This window comes from Carassius gibelio, chromosome B23 (genome assembly GCF_023724105.1).
Source record: "Carassius gibelio isolate Cgi1373 ecotype wild population from Czech Republic chromosome B23, carGib1.2-hapl.c, whole genome shotgun sequence".
NCBI classification, from domain to species: Eukaryota; Metazoa; Chordata; class Actinopteri; order Cypriniformes; family Cyprinidae; genus Carassius; species Carassius gibelio.
Window position 1 is genome coordinate 14,814,274 of NC_068418.1, and position 17,398 is coordinate 14,831,671.

Consider the following 17,398-nt stretch of genomic DNA (forward strand, 5'->3'; position numbering starts at 1 on the left):
GTACTGCGTGTGTATCACTATTCTTAACCCCTTTAAAACCCCAGATGTTTGCTCATCTGCCATGCTAATGAGCTTGTACGAGTGTGTGTGTGTGTGCCCGGGTGTGTGTGTGTACGTGTTTAAGACATCTGCTGTTTGGGTCAGCTGTAGGGCTGAAGAGGAGACTGCCATAAGGCTGTTTTAGAGTCTGGAGTCAAACCATGCCATGTTGTACGGGTCAACGACCAATAAATGACGAATAAAACTGTGTGTCCATAATAAAGGCAAAGGAAAAGTCACCAAGGTCTTAAAAATTTAATTCAGGTTGGTTTCATATGATTTCCAAAAATGTTTTCAAACTCTAAAAATGCCTTGTGGTGTAACCATATCTAACAAACTATAAATTCATTTGAGTATATCATTTGTAATAATCATTTTAAATTATTTTTTTATATCCCCCCCCCCCCCCCCCCCCCCGTACTGTATGTTTGTTCCACAACATGGCTTTGTTTTGGCATTGCAAATGTTAATAAACAGCAAAGCACTTGAGTGATAATAAATAGTAATAATGCCGAACTCCCAAATACAGTTTATACATACACACATACTGTGAAATGTGTGTGCATATATACAGTCACTATGTGTCGAGAGATGTATGTTTAAAGTACTTTTTAATATTTTATTTGATCTGCACAAAAAATGCATCATATCATTGACCTTATGAACTTGCTGTGCAATCTGTCATCAAATAATCTGTGTTGCTAATTATAAACACTCAAGACTGCCTTAATGGGCAACAATGAGAGTGTCTGCTCACAGTCCAGCACTATCCAGTTACTGTAGCTCCATCAGCCGTTGTGATAGTGTAGGTAGGCAGCATGCTGCATTAAGACCCATTTTGATCCATGGTAAAGGCCCTGTCGACATCCATTAACGAATGCCAAAGATTAGTGGAGCAGGCCCAGTGTTTCCCACACATGCAGCCTCAGCCAAGTGCAGCTCTCTGGGGAGATGCTGAGTGAGTTTCTCCTCTCAGTGTGAATGTGACTTTTAAACACCCATACTCTGCCATTCACCTTAGAAGATGAAGAAAGCTTGGTTTGTTTAAAGGCATGGTGAATTACTGATTGCAGACTTCATATGTTGATTGATTTTAGTAATGGGTTTTCCACGTGTACTGTTAGGAAGCAAGATCTCTGGCTGATAAACCATAATTCTTTTACAGCAAATGATGAAATGCAGTCTGCATTGTCCCTCTGAAGTTATACTGAGACATTTACTATAATTCAGTAATTCTGTTCAAACTCTGTTTCCATATCTGTCCAGCAGAATCATCCATTCAATTTAACTCGTTCAGTGTAATTCAATCTTTTATTCATTGTGACATCCAATAGACTTACTTAATCTGCCGTTAGAGTAAGTGTCTTTCTCAAGGTGCTGATAGATTACAATTTATGCATTCCAGGGTTTGAACCAACAACCATCTGCATGCAAGGGCTGAACTATAGCTATAATGCCATGCTGCTAAAAACAAATGGCTCAGAGTCATTTATTCATGTTTTTGATTGTCATAAAAGTAATTTGATTGTGTATCAGTCAACTCTAGTTACACAGTGTTTGATCCTTCAAATGAAAACTGCAGTTATTTAAATAATCAACTTCCAAAGCCATTTTTGGGTGTGTGGGACTTAACTCTAGCATTTCCCAGGCTGCACCTGTGTTGTTCAGTCACATTGACCCTGTCCAGCAATCTTCAGCTCAGAGAGTACAGACACCCTGCAGCAGATGGAGCATTAGTTATTGCATTAAACTTCACCTTTGAGAATCAGAATAAGGGAAAGGTTTGTGAGGGAGAAGTTCACATTTCAGGAAAAGCCCATAGTGAATCATAGAGAGAGCGTTTAAAAGTTAATGACTTTTGTTAGAGGAACTCAAAGAAAAGAAGACCCTGAGCAGATCTGAGCTTTTTTCTGGCCAGTCAAGTTCTTTGAAACCAAACACCATTTTAGTCTAGTTTAATGGTGGCTCGATGGCATCCTATGACTGTGCCTCATTGAAAGTCAGTGAGTTCTTTGTTCAACCACATTCTATTTTAAATGATTGTCCATACATTGATTTTAGAAATGTATGCTTGGTATTCTTTGACTTGAGTTTTTATGCATCTGCATTTGTATTCTGTCAATTCCAGTGTTGCCATACAATAGCTAGGATTTAAAGCAAGTCATTAATTGAATATAAAATGTGTGTGTGTGTATGTAATATATATATATATATATATATATATATATATATATATATATATATATATATATATATATATATATATATATATATATATATATATATATATATATATACAGACCACTGAATACTATTAAATGATTATACCAAATTATATATTTTTTTATTTCAGTCATTTAACTATACATACTGGTAAAAAAATAAAATATATAGCCTGAGTGCACTGTAAGTCACTTTGGATAATAGTGTCTGCTAAATGCAATAAATGTAAATGTAACTACTAAAGGGAACGTTCTCTCCAATGATTATGTTCTACAGTTTGCTGCATTCCATAATTAAAGAGGGCTAAAGACATGCTTGACTGTCTTTCTCTGTTCTCTGGTTGCAGCCACAGTTGTCTTCAGCACTACACCACTGTACTGCCAGAGAGGAGCCTGTGTAGATGGAAATATCATGTACAGGCTTTGTGCATCAGTTTGAGCCCCATCAGCAGGTGGCCACTTCACCTTCACAGGCTGGTCAATGGATCGCCCATCCTGTAATTCTATCTCCCATCCAACCAGTTAAAAATTCATCACTGGTTTTCAGGACCTGATAATTTGATTTGAGTTGATAAGTTCTCCGCTGATGTTCTGTTCAAAGCCACTTGGAAGTGACACATTGATGACAGCCTGTACACTGTACATACAATGACTACAGGCCTTTATTGAGAATCTACACTCAAGAGCAAGTGCATATAAGTGCATTCTGGTTATATATTTCAAGACATTATGTACTGTACATTATTGATTATGTTTTAATTCATAATAATTCATTGTAAAACTATACAAGCCTGTTCCACAACGGTTTCAAGTGCTCACAAAAATATGCTGGGTTAAAAACAACCCAACTTGGGTTATTTGGCAACCCAGCACTGAGTAAATATTGGACAGAACACATGCTGGGTTATTTTGACCTAGCTGGTTGGGTTTAATGTTTTTACCTAACATGTTTTTAATTTTTTTTTATTTAAGTCATCTAGCATATTGTTAAAAAAATATTATATTGCTGACTTAAAATGGACTGGAAATGAATAATCACACACAAAATTACTAGAGTCAACACCAATAATTGAAAGATGAACATTTATTATTAAGGAAGAACACATAGATAAGATACAAGACAAATGTAATTTATTTGGGTGAATACAGCATAATTTATATACATTTAACAAGCATTTTAGAAATATACATGTAACATTTAAAAGTAGCATTTTAATTTAAGTGTATTCAACCATTCTCTGTAATCAGATTTTACCGAAATAGTGCTAATTTGCGTGCCGGTGTGTCACTGAATTCTAAGCCAGTGAAGGGCTGCTGTTCCCTGGAGGAAGTGTGAACTTCAGACCGTAGCCTTGTGTTGCACTCGTAGCTGAAGGATGGCATGACTAACTCCATAACCTGCCCTAAAATAATACAGTTTACAATATCTTAAAAAAAAAAAAATCAAATGTACACAAACTTTTATTTAGCTGAAGAAGTGCACCAGAGAATGCACTGAGAATTGCTCTCTCCTCTAGTAGACTCAAAAAGCCTGTTCTCTGACTGTAACTCTGCAGCTGGGTTGATTTTTGGAGAAAGGCTCAACCCAGCAGTTGGGTAGAAAAAAATAACCCAGCATTAAGCAACTAAGTTACAGTGGTTTCTATCGTGGTTACAAGCTTATGTAACACTGCTGTGCTACACGTTAATGGATACGAGCATTGTGGTTTAAAAACAAGTCATTTTATGCCATTAAAATGCAATCAGCAGCTAAAGACAACTTATTTCCCTAAATGTACGCGCTGTCTGTTTCTGAGCGCTGTCAGAGAGGTGTGTAAATATGAAGAGGGTGCTCATAGAGAACAGGAGTATTTAAGTTGAATGGTTAAATACACACACTCTTAAAGTGACAGCATTTAAAAATTCCTGATGTCCTTCACCATTTAAATCACATTGGGTTATGATTGTGGTGAAGAGTGAAGCTTTTGCTTAATGTGAGGATGGGGACATAGGAATATGATTTAAGGAGCAGACTTATAATTTAGCATGCTAATATGTGCTATTGTACACTAACAGTTCATTTGCTTGCTAGCACTATCCCTGATAGCACATATAAGTCTCAGAGACATTTATTTGATGTGCGTTTACATCTGGAAGATCTATTTTTTTAGAGTGTTTGTTTATCTGCAATGCATCTCTAGGATGTTTCCTGTCAAACATTATGTAGAAATGTAGAAAATGTCTTTAAGATATTTGATGTTTGAATGTATGTAAAACTCATTATTAAAAAAAAATTGTCAGGTGTTTGTAAACAACAGATGCTTTCCAGATGAAATGCTATTTAACAGACAACTTGCAGATGCAGATATACAGTATGTGCATCTGGGATCTTACAATTCAATGATGTGACACTATATATATATATATATTATATGAAATCACTGCTTAATTTTGTCTCTTCAAAATAGCTTAATTTGTTTACGGTGAAGTTATGCAAACCAATTCTGTTTATTGAAACATGTAAATTCAATCTTGTCAGTGTGTGATGAAAACAGGGTGAATAACTTGCCTGGAGGATATGGTACAGTAGCAATGTCTCTCAAGGATAAATTCATGACTCTTTATTGGTTTCTTCTGAGAAATCTTGTACCTTTTCATAAGCGTTGCTGTTCTCTTCTAAAAGGTTAAAACGTTATTTTTTATTTGGAAACCATAAAAGGTCTTTTAAAGCAACATCTTTGTTTTGTGCCAGTCATAAATTGCCTCTCATCCTTCAAATAAGAATCAAAAGCTCACTGAATAGCTGTAATTATGAAGGCAGTCTGTGTCCTTGACTGTGTGGTCTTATAGTAATTTCTCATCACTGTATCTTTGGCTCTTTGTAAACTCAAAAGATATCGAACAAAAGACCCAGGTGTTCTTCTGATTGGTTCATCAGGCTGAAGGTACTGTAGTGCTGTATCCAGGCTGGATTACATTCTCTCTCACTCTGTGTGTGTGTGTGTGTGTGTGTGGGAGTTACAAACAAAGACTGCTACAGTACATATGTAGCCTATGGCCCACGTTACACATAATGAAAACACAACGAGTTCAGATTTATTCATAAATATGCTGCTGACCACAGGGCACAAATACAATATACATCTTTAGACCAGTTTGACACATTAGATTATGTATTTATGCACCACAGTACATTTATTTATGCATTACATTGAAACATGTTATCATTGATTGGCATTAATGATTGCATTTAATTTTATTATTTTGTTATTTTATTTAGGAACCTTGGGAAATCTGGCTTACGGGTATCATGTCTAGGGCTGGGTGAGTAAAAGATGCTATGCTATTTGTTGTCTCTTATTAATATCAGAAATTTAGATTAAGATTAATTGCTACAGTATATAATATTGCATGTGTCGCTCTGACATTACCTTATGCATTCTCTCTTCAGGCACATGGGTGACGTTTGGTGGTCAAATAACGGATGAGGTAGAGTTTTCATTGGTTGTTACTCTTGATTGTTAATTCACACGTTACTGGGCAATAGCATTTAGCATGCTAGCATGCTTTTGCAGCAAAGCATAAAAACCTGAATAAATATAACTTGAGAGCACTATGCTTTTAAAGGAATAGTTCACCACAAAATGACAATTCTGGTGAACTTTCCCTTTAGGTGTAGCTTTAATCGACCTCTACTGTACAATTACTAAATAGCAGCACAAAATGCCGTACAGATAATAACAACCATGTCATTTGAGGTTTGTACTGCTGAAGACATCATAAAGCTATAATGCCCTCTCAGCTGTCCGTTTTCTCTCCATCTCTCTTCTGTCTCTGTCTTCTCTCAGGTAGCTGAGCAGCTGTTGACGCTGGCGTATGAGAACGGTATCAATCTGTTTGACACAGCCGAGGTGTATGCAGCAGGGAAGTGAGTACTCTTTACTGATTTCCCATCATTCATTGCTGCTGCTCATCATGAGCGATAGGGCTTTACACTTACAGTATATATATATATGAGGAGATTAGTAAAGTATTTTAGCAACATTATTGTCTTTTATAGAACTGTTTAGATTTCTCACAGATCTGATAGTTCTAAAAATGCTTTCAATCCCAAATCAATGTTTGCTATTAAAAAGTCTATAAAATGTTTTTACTGTACTGTAGCTTTTGCAACAAGGTTTGTGCTGCTTAGCAAAGATGTGACACAATAGTCAAGATTGTTGAAACGAAATGTTAAAGTTGAAGAACAAAATTGACTATATATATATATATATATATAACACTTTTTGTGGTAATGCATTTTATTAAATAAAGTAAATTGTTTCTTTATTGTAATACTTTTATTTGAATTAAACAGGTATTATATTTGCATTTATTTATTATATTAGTTAATTAGTTGCTGAATTGTTATACATTAAACTAAAATTACATTACAGCGGCTGTTTACTGTATACCTTCGGTATCTATGTTTAAGATGACCTTGTGAAAGAAGTTAGTGTTTTGTCAGCAAAATTCATTTGTGCAAGAAGAGAAAAAAAGACGGAAAGGTAAATAGCCAAAACCCGCTAGCTTGCAGTAAATTTAGCATTGGAGTCTTTATTTTCTGCAATGCTGTGGAGCTGTAACGTCAGCGAATTGCTGATAAAGTTGAGCGGAAATAGCCTGACTCGGCTACCAAACGGCATTTTAAAAAGGCAGACCCCATGAGTGTTAAAGGTCATAAGTTTATACATGTTGTTTGTGTGTGTAGGGTGGGGGAGGACATTTGTGTTGCAGTTTCATGCCATGTCAAGCTGGTGATATGGCTTGTGCAGAATGATGAAGATAGCACTGTAAAAACTTCAGCACAGATGATCTACCCAACCTTTATTAGTCATACACATACACGTTTCTTCACAAACAGGGGATTTACTCATCTAGACTGCTAGTTAAATAAAAGACGAAGACTAGTACTGTTTGTGAGTTTGTCTCGGGACATCTGCTGCCCTCTTGAGCCCACATTACAGTAGCGCTTCATTTGTTACAAGCTGTCACAAGGACTCACATTCTCGCAAAGGGATGACGAGGCCTGATGGGAGAACCATTCATGAAGAACACATTGGTCCTGAGGGCAAAAATGTAACATCTGTCATTAGAAGCTCTCCCTCCCTTCCAGTCTTTCCCCTTAAATTAAAAATCTGCTCACAGGAGGGAAAAAAAAACATGAAGTATTTTGCCTGTGTTTACACTGGGAGTTCCTTTCATATTACTGTAAAGTGAATGCTTCATTAACTTAATTCTGTGGAAGCTGAGAACAGGGAATCCCCCAGTGTAGAGGACACTTTTGCTCACCGACTGTGATGGAAGTAAAATAATAGCATGATAATTGCTTCTTGCTTACTTGCAGGGCTGAAATGGTTCTCGGCAGTATCATCAAGAAGAAAGGATGGAGGTAAACATATTGATTTGCTGTTTTTAAGGGTTCAGAACATTTTCAAACTCTTATTTGATGTGCTATGTTTGCGTGCTGTTTTCTCCTCTTCAGACTGTCAGAATAACTGCTGACCTGAAGCTTACTTGTTCTTTGCTGCTCCTGTTAGTTTGTGAATGACTAATGTGGAATTTGCACTTAAGGGGACATTAACTTATATTCATCCTACCATTCACTGTATGCAAGCACTGAGGCGAAAAGCCACTTCCCCCCGGGGAAAGATGCCTAATTTTGGACACAGGTTTTTGCCAGTTTTTAGATACACGGCATGACTGCAGTATCATGTTTTCAAAAAGTCTTCTCTTGGGAGAGGAGAATATTTCAGCATGAAAATTCTACAAAAGCCACTTATTAAATAATCTTCTGCAAAAAAAAGTGTAATTTTCTTTAACGGAAAAGATATGTAAATTAAAAATTATTATATTTATTATAAAATAATTGTTATTTTAGGGTTAACATTGTAATACATTTAATGATTTTATATATATATATATATATAAATATATATATATATATATATATATATATATATATATATATATATATATATATATATATATATATAAATATACTTTTATTTATAATAATATTGTATTATTATTTATAATAAATCTGTATTTTATTTGTTATTCAAATATGTTAATACATCTAGGGTTTGAAATGTTCACCAAGGCTTGTTTTTTTTTTAATACAGTTTAATTAAAATTGAATAAATCATGCAAATGAACTAAAAAAGTTGTCAGTATTTAAAATTAGGTTTAAAAATATTTTTAATAGATTTAAAAATGTTTTATTTTTTATTAGATTTATTTCATTATAATTAAATAAAATACAATATATTATAATATATACAGGACTTTGGATTTAATTGAATTGAAAAAAAATGTAAAGCCCTGGTCATGATGTTCAAATACAGTGGTTCCTGCACTTCTCACTAACAAGACTACAGTGTAACTTCCTGCAGCCTAAACTGACACCATTGTTTACCCATCAATCCTCGTGATGTGTGGCCCGTCCTTGCCTTTGTTTCGCTTTCAACCACTTTGTCTCCTGTGTTTCATAGACGTTCCAGTTTGGTCATCACCACCAAGATATACTGGGGTGGAAAGTAAGTGCTGTGCTGTGCTTATACGTGTGTGTGTGTGTGTGTGTGTGTCAGAAAGAGGTTAATGATGATTCATAACTGGCTGTGAGAGCAACAGGGGAAGCAGCTTAATGATAGTCTCTTTCATAGGAGTGCGAGTGAAGCTGTGTGTGGGATATAGTAAGGGAAGTGCTGCAGACCCTCACTGGAGAACGATCCAGGTCGAATCCCCCCTCTGAGCTGTGCTCTTTCACTCAGGGCAAATTAAAGGCCAGAGATGAGCACTGATGTGAGGTCACCATCAAACATTAATGGGTTTAAATTTCCACTGTGCTTACAGTTTGATATTAATTAGTCTCACATACAGAATCAGTGGCCATTATAAATGTGACTTTTATTAAATTTACCTGAGAAGGATCACAGATTATTATGTGTGCACAACTGCACAATTTACTATGAAATAGAAGCAGCAATAGATGTTTTCTTCTGTATTGTCACATATATTTGAGTGTATTATTTAAAAAAATGGATGGGGACTGTGCATCATTTGTTTATTGGATGAAGGCAGATCTGAATGCTGGATTTATACTGACGAAATGATTGGAGAAGTCTGACATACATCACCAGAGAGTAGTCCGTCATTTCGCCGGAAGGTCAAGCTGACATTTTTTCTAAATAATTAAAGAATCGTTCACCCTGAGTTCAATAACAAACCTTTAGAAAACAGAGGTAAATTTACATCATGCTGACTTCCACATCCAGTAAGCTTCTTCAGTTCACTTCAGGCATACTTTAATGTCACATTCTTGTTTGTTTTTCAGAGCAGAAACTGAGAGAGGCTTGTCCAGAAAGCACATAATAGAAGGTAAGTCTTGTTAAATATATTCATGAGTTAGATAAATGGAACGAGTAATGTAGTTCAAATAATAAAGCACATTTCAGCTTTAAATAGTCTTTGTTTTTCAGGTCTAAGGGCATCGCTGGAGAGACTTCAGTTAGAGTATGTGGACGTGGTGTTTGCTAACAGACCTGACCCCAACACGCCAATGGAAGGTAGGTGTGCTTGATGGGACCTCGGGATAGTTTTTGCATCTTACCCAGCACTGGAATGGCTCACTTAATTGTTTTGCACGGAAGCATGGGACTATATCATAGCAACTAATAACAGAAATCAAGCACATGGCAAAGAATTGTTTAAACTTTAAGGTGCAAAAGTTCCAAAAATAGTCTAATCATCCCATTTATTTTGTATTAACCTATGTCAGTTGGAGTAATGAAATGTCTGTCTCGGAACATTGAGCAGTGAATGGAGCATGCTGTCTAAGTGTGCTGTCAAGATGATTCAAGTTTGCATCACAGCAGTTGCATCTATTATGCATTTAATGGCTGAATCCAGTTGTAATTTAGTTGAGGAAGAGTGCATGCTTTTGCTTTGGAGAGTTTTGCAAACGCATTAAGTGGACTATTACATCTACATATCGTCGTAGTAGATCTTTGATTATAGAAGCAATAGTTCAGAGGGCTAAACAACTGAAGCAGCATGACTGAAAGATTTTAGGTTAATTATTTCACCATTCCTAAAGAATGCTGAGATATTAAATGAATACAAGGTCAATTCAAGTTAAGCTCAGTTGATATCATTTAGTGCATCATTTTCATTTTGATTTGTTCCTCTTTTTCATTAAAACAAGGGCTAAGATCTGGCTTACAGTGAGGTATTTATAATGGAAGTTAAATGGAATGTTAAAATACTCCCAAAATGCTGATCTAAACAACTTAGCAGCTCAAATAATGCTTGCGTTTTAAGAGAAGAATTCAACTAAGTGCCATTATAAAATTATAAGCTTCGCATTCGTCTTTAAACCCTCCAAACCTGGGTCCAATTCACTTCCATTGTAACTTCCTCAGTGTAACGTCTATTTTTGTCATGTTTATCTATTTTTTTTTTTTTTTTTTTTTTTAGAAAATGAGGGATGGGAAATGAAATGTTGAGGTTAACGAGATCTTACAAATGCTGTTAATTGAGCCTAACTTGACTAAACTGTGATGATACCATGCTGTACAGCTACTGTATGAGGAGTATGTGGAAAGATTGAGACTAAGCCTGATGCTGATGATTTGCAGAATCCACTCTGGTCCAGTTTTGCTGCACTTTATTTATTTATTTTTTTGCCTATTTCATTCCATTTGCTGGTTGGTAAACCTCTTTTCACAGTCTTTTGTTTGTTTGTTTATCACCAGGAGATCCATTTAACACTTCAAAATCAAGAACATTCATCATAGAAGGTACATGGTACCCTCAGTGAGAGTTTTGACCTCCTGTCTCCAAAAGCATTTTATGGCTTTGATTTGTGATAGTTTGCCCTCTTTTCCTGGTGTGAGAAACCTGACTTTGTCCATAAAATGCTGAAGATTTCCAGACGCTCCTATTAAACCTTGTATGCCGTAGAATGATTGATTTCTTTGACTATCCTGTCCATCTTGCAAGTCAAATTTGGAGAAGGTCATTGCATCTTACTGACCCGTGATTGTAGTGTCTTTTTTTAATCCATTTTATCAATTTTTGTTGTTGTTGAATATTTACCATTCATTCCATTTTAATATCTTCTCCGCTATTCATTTTTCCTAGAAATGCACTTATGTAGGTGTCGACCGGATCAATATTTGGGCTTTGCTTGTTGTTTTATTTTTTCTGTCAGTTCAGACATAAATACAGTTGCATATATTACTCATATTATAATGAAATGTAAATAATTAAATATAATTAAACACTTTAACTTGCTTCTGCTCATACTAAGCTTTAGCTTAATATTTGGATTTTTTTTAAAATCAGTAAAAAATATTAATAATTTTTTGCAAGATGATTGACTGCAGTGTCCGCTGCTTCCCTGCATGCAAATATCTTATTACTGCAAGAGGCTACTTTCTTTTTTGCATGCGTCTGTCATTTTTTATATTTTCTCTTTTTCTACTAATTGTTCACACTGATATTATTCACAAATCTTAAAAAAAAAAAACATATTCTGTTACTGGTAAATTGCAAAAATTCTACCATATGTTTTCTTCATACTCTATGTTAGTACAGATTGGAAATGTAATTTACTAGAGGTTTGTGAATGCTGTCCTTTCCTGCCTGCAGTGTTTTCCTTACTAAATAATAGTAATAAATAATTGGATGATTTGTCATATGACCTTCTTGATTGTGCTTGTCTATTTCAGTGGATATTTTCTTTTTTTGCAGTTTAATATGTGGGAATTTCTGTATAAAATACAGAAATGTGTAACCGTAAACTATGTGAATAGGAACACATATATTGACATCTAATGTGGGTTTATAAAAAAAAAAAGAGACTGGAGAGATGACAAAGACCCACAAAATGCATTTTTAAACAAGGAATCCTTTAAAATGTTGCTAATCGAAACTTGAGAATCTAAGTCTGAAGGATGGAGACCTGCTAATTCTTTTTAAATTAATGCAATGTTTGCTATTATTAACAGTTTTTTAATCCATTTTATCTGGTTCTTTTCTCATGATTGGGTATGTTCAGCAGTGTATAATAATCTCATGACATGAAGTAGATTGTAGGCTGGACCGTGGAAAACTGCTCTTCTGCTAAATGTCAATGAAATGCAGCCTTGTGGAGATGTCATGCAGTCCGGAGTCAAATTCTGATTTATTTTCCACCCACTGAGAAACTCTTTTGAGTAGAGTTACTATAACATGCATAACCTTCAGGCCAGTTTTAATGCCCTGTCACTTTGTATAAAGAAAATATGAATAATGGCCTTTGTTGCTTCTGTACTTCTGCTCCACTTCCATTACTTTACTGATATGTTCGTCCTTGTTCTTTACTAGCTAGGTGTATTGCGGACATCTTACTATCTCTCAGATACTCTCTGATCACATCTGCTTTTGTTCCTTGGTCCCTCAATATCTGAGTGTTGTCCAGACTTTGATAATTAATATTGTGATTGGCAGAGACGGTGCGAGCGATGACCCATGTGATTAACCAGGGAATGGCCATGTATTGGGGCACGTCCCGCTGGAGCTCCATGGAGATTATGGTGGGTTTGAAAGCACAGTGAATTGTTTCACCCTTTCAAAGAAAGTTAAAATAGTATTTTCTTGTAAAACATCATACTTTTGATGATAAAGAAATCTGCACACACATATAAATGGATTTGTTTCTATTATGAGCAGCTGTGAAACTGTGTGTATTGTTGTGTGTTTTTCAGGAGGCCTACTCTGTGGCGCGACAGTTTAACTTGATCCCACCTGTCTGTGAGCAGGCCGAATATCACATGTTTCAGAGAGAAAAAGTGGAAGTACAGTTGCCTGAACTCTTCCATAAAATAGGTGTGTGTGTTTTTGCTAGAGAAATGTTATTTTTCATGCAGGCGCCCGAAAATGCAATGAAGTAACAGAGTTGTTGTAATGGTGGCTGGTTGATTTGTGCAGGTGTGGGAGCCATGACGTGGTCTCCGCTGGCCTGTGGAATCATCTCAGGGAAGTATGACAGCGGTGTGCCTCCTTATTCCAGAGCCTCTCTCAAGGTATTCCTCGGTGTTTGTTCTGGTCTGTCCTGGCTGTTTTTGGTGGTGGTCTTCATTGATGACTGTGTGTGTTTTAAATGAAGGCCTGGCTTGAGTTTTCGTTTGTATTTTGGGATTATTTTTCTGTCACTTTGGATTGTGAAGTGATCCAACTCATCTACACACTTGTGTTTAGATGAATGCAAAGACTTTGTGTTTATTCTCTTTTCTTTGCTGTGATATATAGTGGCTTTACATACATAACTTTATGCACAGCTATTGAGTGCTTTTGATTTCTGAAAGATTTGATTTACTGTACTGTACATTGCATTGTATGCATAATAATACATACAGATGCAAGTAGACTGCACCACATTCTCAACATTCCCATATCAGATTCATCTGATGCATACATGAACATTTGTAGATATACTTAATTAGCATGATAATACATGGTTAACATGATTAGAAATAAATATGGAAGCAAAAAATCTGTATACTGGACATATTCCACTGAAAAGTATTCAAAATATGAAAACTAATATGCATATTTTCAAAATAGTTTAAAATTAATATATTAATAATAGATTAAGTATTTTACAGTTTTGTGCTTGTTAATCATTTTGAAATATCACCCCCAAAATTGTTATTCTACTATTATTTACACTAAAAAAAATCTAAATTATCATTTAAAGGTTTGGGGTTAGTTGTTTAAAAGTGACGTTAAAGATTACATTTATATTGTTGTTAAACAAATGCCATACCTTTTGAACTTTCTATTCATCAAAAAATCCTGATAAATATGTATCTCAGTTTCAACAAAGTTATTTTTCTTGGCCACCAAATCATTATATTAGACTGATTTCTGAAGGACGCTGAAGACTGAAGTAATGATGCTGAAAATTCAGCTTTGCCATCACATGAATAAATGACATTTGTATTTGTATTAAAATAGAAAACAATTATTTTAAATTGTAATAATATTTCATAATATAAAAATTTTATTGCACTTAATGAATCAAATAAATGCAGTCTTGGTGAGCAAGAGAGACTTTTTTTTCAAAAACACAAAATCTTCCCAACTATTAAAATTTTGTGAAAATTCTTTAAAACGTTACCTTTTGTGTGATCCATGAAAAACAAAAATGGCAATAATTTTAATTTTTTTATGAGATGTGCTTCCGTCTAGCAGCAAGTAGCATTAATTATAACATTATACAACTATCATTTAATGAGTAATTATGAATGTCTACAACATAGCCCTGTCCTATTTCTTGTGAGAGTTTGATCAGCTGAGCAAAGGTTTGAGACGTATGATGTTTTCCACCTTTAGGCAGCCGGCACCCATCATATCCCATCAGCACCCGCTCATAAAACATGTTCCTGTGGCTGTGTGTGCAGATATCATCCATTCCATCATTACTTCACAAACACAATGAATTTCCAGCAGCTATTCCTGTGGCTCATCAGCCGGTGGTGTGTGGCTCTCTGAGCAGGTGTGCTGTCTGTTTGAAACAGGGCTACCAGTGGTTGAAGGACAAGATCCTGAGTGAGGAAGGCCGCCGTCAGCAGGCGAAGCTGAAAGAGTTGCAGGCCATTGCGGAGCGGCTGGGCTGCACGCTGCCCCAGCTGGCCATCGGTAATACTACCAGGGCCTTGCCGCTCTCTCTCTTTCTGTCTGTCTGTCTGTCTGCCTGCCTGGAGCTCAGGACAGGCTGTGTGTCCTCGTCTCCTGCTTCTGTCTGGGGTCTTGTGTTGGCAATCTTGTGTCTGTTAAATGTCTGTTTCTGTTCCTGAACTCTGTCAACCAATCAGAGGTTTCATTCCATTCACCTGATGCCATGGGATAAGGTTTGGTTGAGCAATATTGCCATATTAAGTAATGCTGGTTAATTCATTTGAACTGGTCCATGCTTGAAGTCTTAAAAAGTCGTAAGTGCCTTAAATGTTTAGCTTAAAGGGATAGTTCAACCAAAAACGAAAATTATCCCATGATTTACTCTCAACCCATCTTAGGTGTATATGACTTTCTTCTTCCAAATGAACGCAATCTTGCTCCACACGGCAAAAACGTATTTATTGAACCCTAGGGGGTCAATAAAGGCCCACTGAAGTGAAGAGATGCATTTGCATAAGTAAAAATATTCTTTTTTGAAACTTTATGAACAATATTCTCTAGCTTCCATTAACTGTCGTATGCACGTTCACAAGAGAGTGACATTTATTACAGATTAAGTTAAAGATGTTGTTTTTTTAACTCCCAGAGCCATGTGGAGCTCTTTTTATGATTGATGGATGCACTTTTTTAGGCTTCAAAATCTCAAGCCCCATTCACTGCCATTATAAAGATCGGAAGAGTCAAAACTTTTTTTTTTTTTTAATACAGCTACAATAGAATTTGTCTGAAAGTAGAAAGTCATATACATCTAGAATGGCTTGGGGGTGAGTGTACAATCGGGTAATTTTCACTTTTAGGTGAACTATCCCTTTAAGGCACTTAATGCAGGAATACATTGGACAGCTTTTGCTCAGAGGAGTCAATTCTAGTTGGTGAAAGTCAGAGACAGTATGCAGATTTTGGGCAATTGGTATTGACAAAAAAAAATTGTATAGTGCGTGATGGAAATAGACTACAGTTTGTAGTGTGTGATCTTTAATTTACTCTGTATGTGCACAGAAAGTGTATGATTCCCAGTGTGTTAAAATCTGTTCAGGTTTTAAAATCATGTCATATATTCCAGCCTTTAGTAGTAAGAAAACTAGATATCCATAAGAATTCCTCTCTGGATGTAAAGTGACTATAATGAAATGCTGATTTCTTATCTTTTGCATAGTATACAAATGTTAAAAAAGTTAAAAAGCTGTCACTGGGGTGTCCCTTTTTCAAGCAGTGCTAAAATGTACTATTAATATATATTAAAATGTACACTTAAAGTACTAATGCAGACCCTAGGGGTATACAAAAGTGTCCCTTTTAAGAGGATGCCTCCCCAATGACGGATTTCTCTACCTTCCTTTGAAAGGTGTATTTCAGAGTGTAAGGCAGGGTTATCTGTGGCTCTTTGCATTATTACTTGTTATTCAGGTGGTCTCTTCCTGGCTTAGTGAGCTGTTCTTGGCCAAAATAAGTTGTAATATGGACCAGACTAAAATTCAGATATATGCCAATGTGTAATGCTAAACCTGTCCCAGAAGCACAGAGGTCAGTGTTTGTTTTACAGGAACAACAAGTGATGTTAGTCCAGGAATTTGTCCTAGTTGTGTAAACACATTAAGCAAATAAAACAATCAACCGATGACTATCATTCATTAAAGGGGAAACAGCATAGATAATTACAACATTTTAGATCAGATTTCCATGTGTAGCTTCAGCTTATCCACAATAATCATGTATTTAACCTTATTTAGTAGAGCAGTAAAGGTCAGAGTAACAGCATGTGGTAACTGCAGACCAGATACACATTGTTTGGCACTTGATTATAGTTTATAATGCACTTGCTTCAGCAGTAACTGCTTAGTTCATATTTAATGGCCACAGATGTTAGCACTCTGTCAAGTACACCTACCTCTGTCTTTTTGCCGTTTGCTGTTCTGACATTGTTGGTTATATAAAAAGCACACAGGCCTAAATTGCTTTCATCTCTCCTTAGAAAATCTAATATCTAGAGAATTAGCTCTTTGCCTGAGGCCAGATTTCTGGTTGAGCTTTCAAATGGCTTTTCACATTTACAGTTCTAGACTCTTTCTGTGGACTGTTTAGAGAGATGTGAAGTGTCTGTGCTTTGGTGTGTCTCTAGCGTGGTGTCTGAGGAATGAGGGGGTGAGCTGTGTGCTGCTGGGGGCCTCCAGCACTGAGCAGCTGATGGAGAACATAGGAGCCATTCAGGTGAGCCTCTCGCAGCAGGATTCATACATGAACATGAACATAGCGTTTCATTCTGTTAACAGAAAAAACAATTGATGAAACAGGGAGGTTTTCGCTAACTGCAATCGCACAACAGTGTGATGTAACACGCTGTAAAGATTAGCATTACGTAATTTTTACGTTTTACGTTTTAAGCTAAAGAATTT

At 35.9% G+C, this 17,398-nt stretch overlaps 1 pseudogene; it reads left to right on the forward strand.

Annotated features, from left to right (window-relative positions):
* The window catches only part of LOC128011747 (voltage-gated potassium channel subunit beta-2-like), a 40,978-nt pseudogene that overhangs the window by 20,091 nt on the left and 3,489 nt on the right, over positions 1 to 17,398 (forward strand).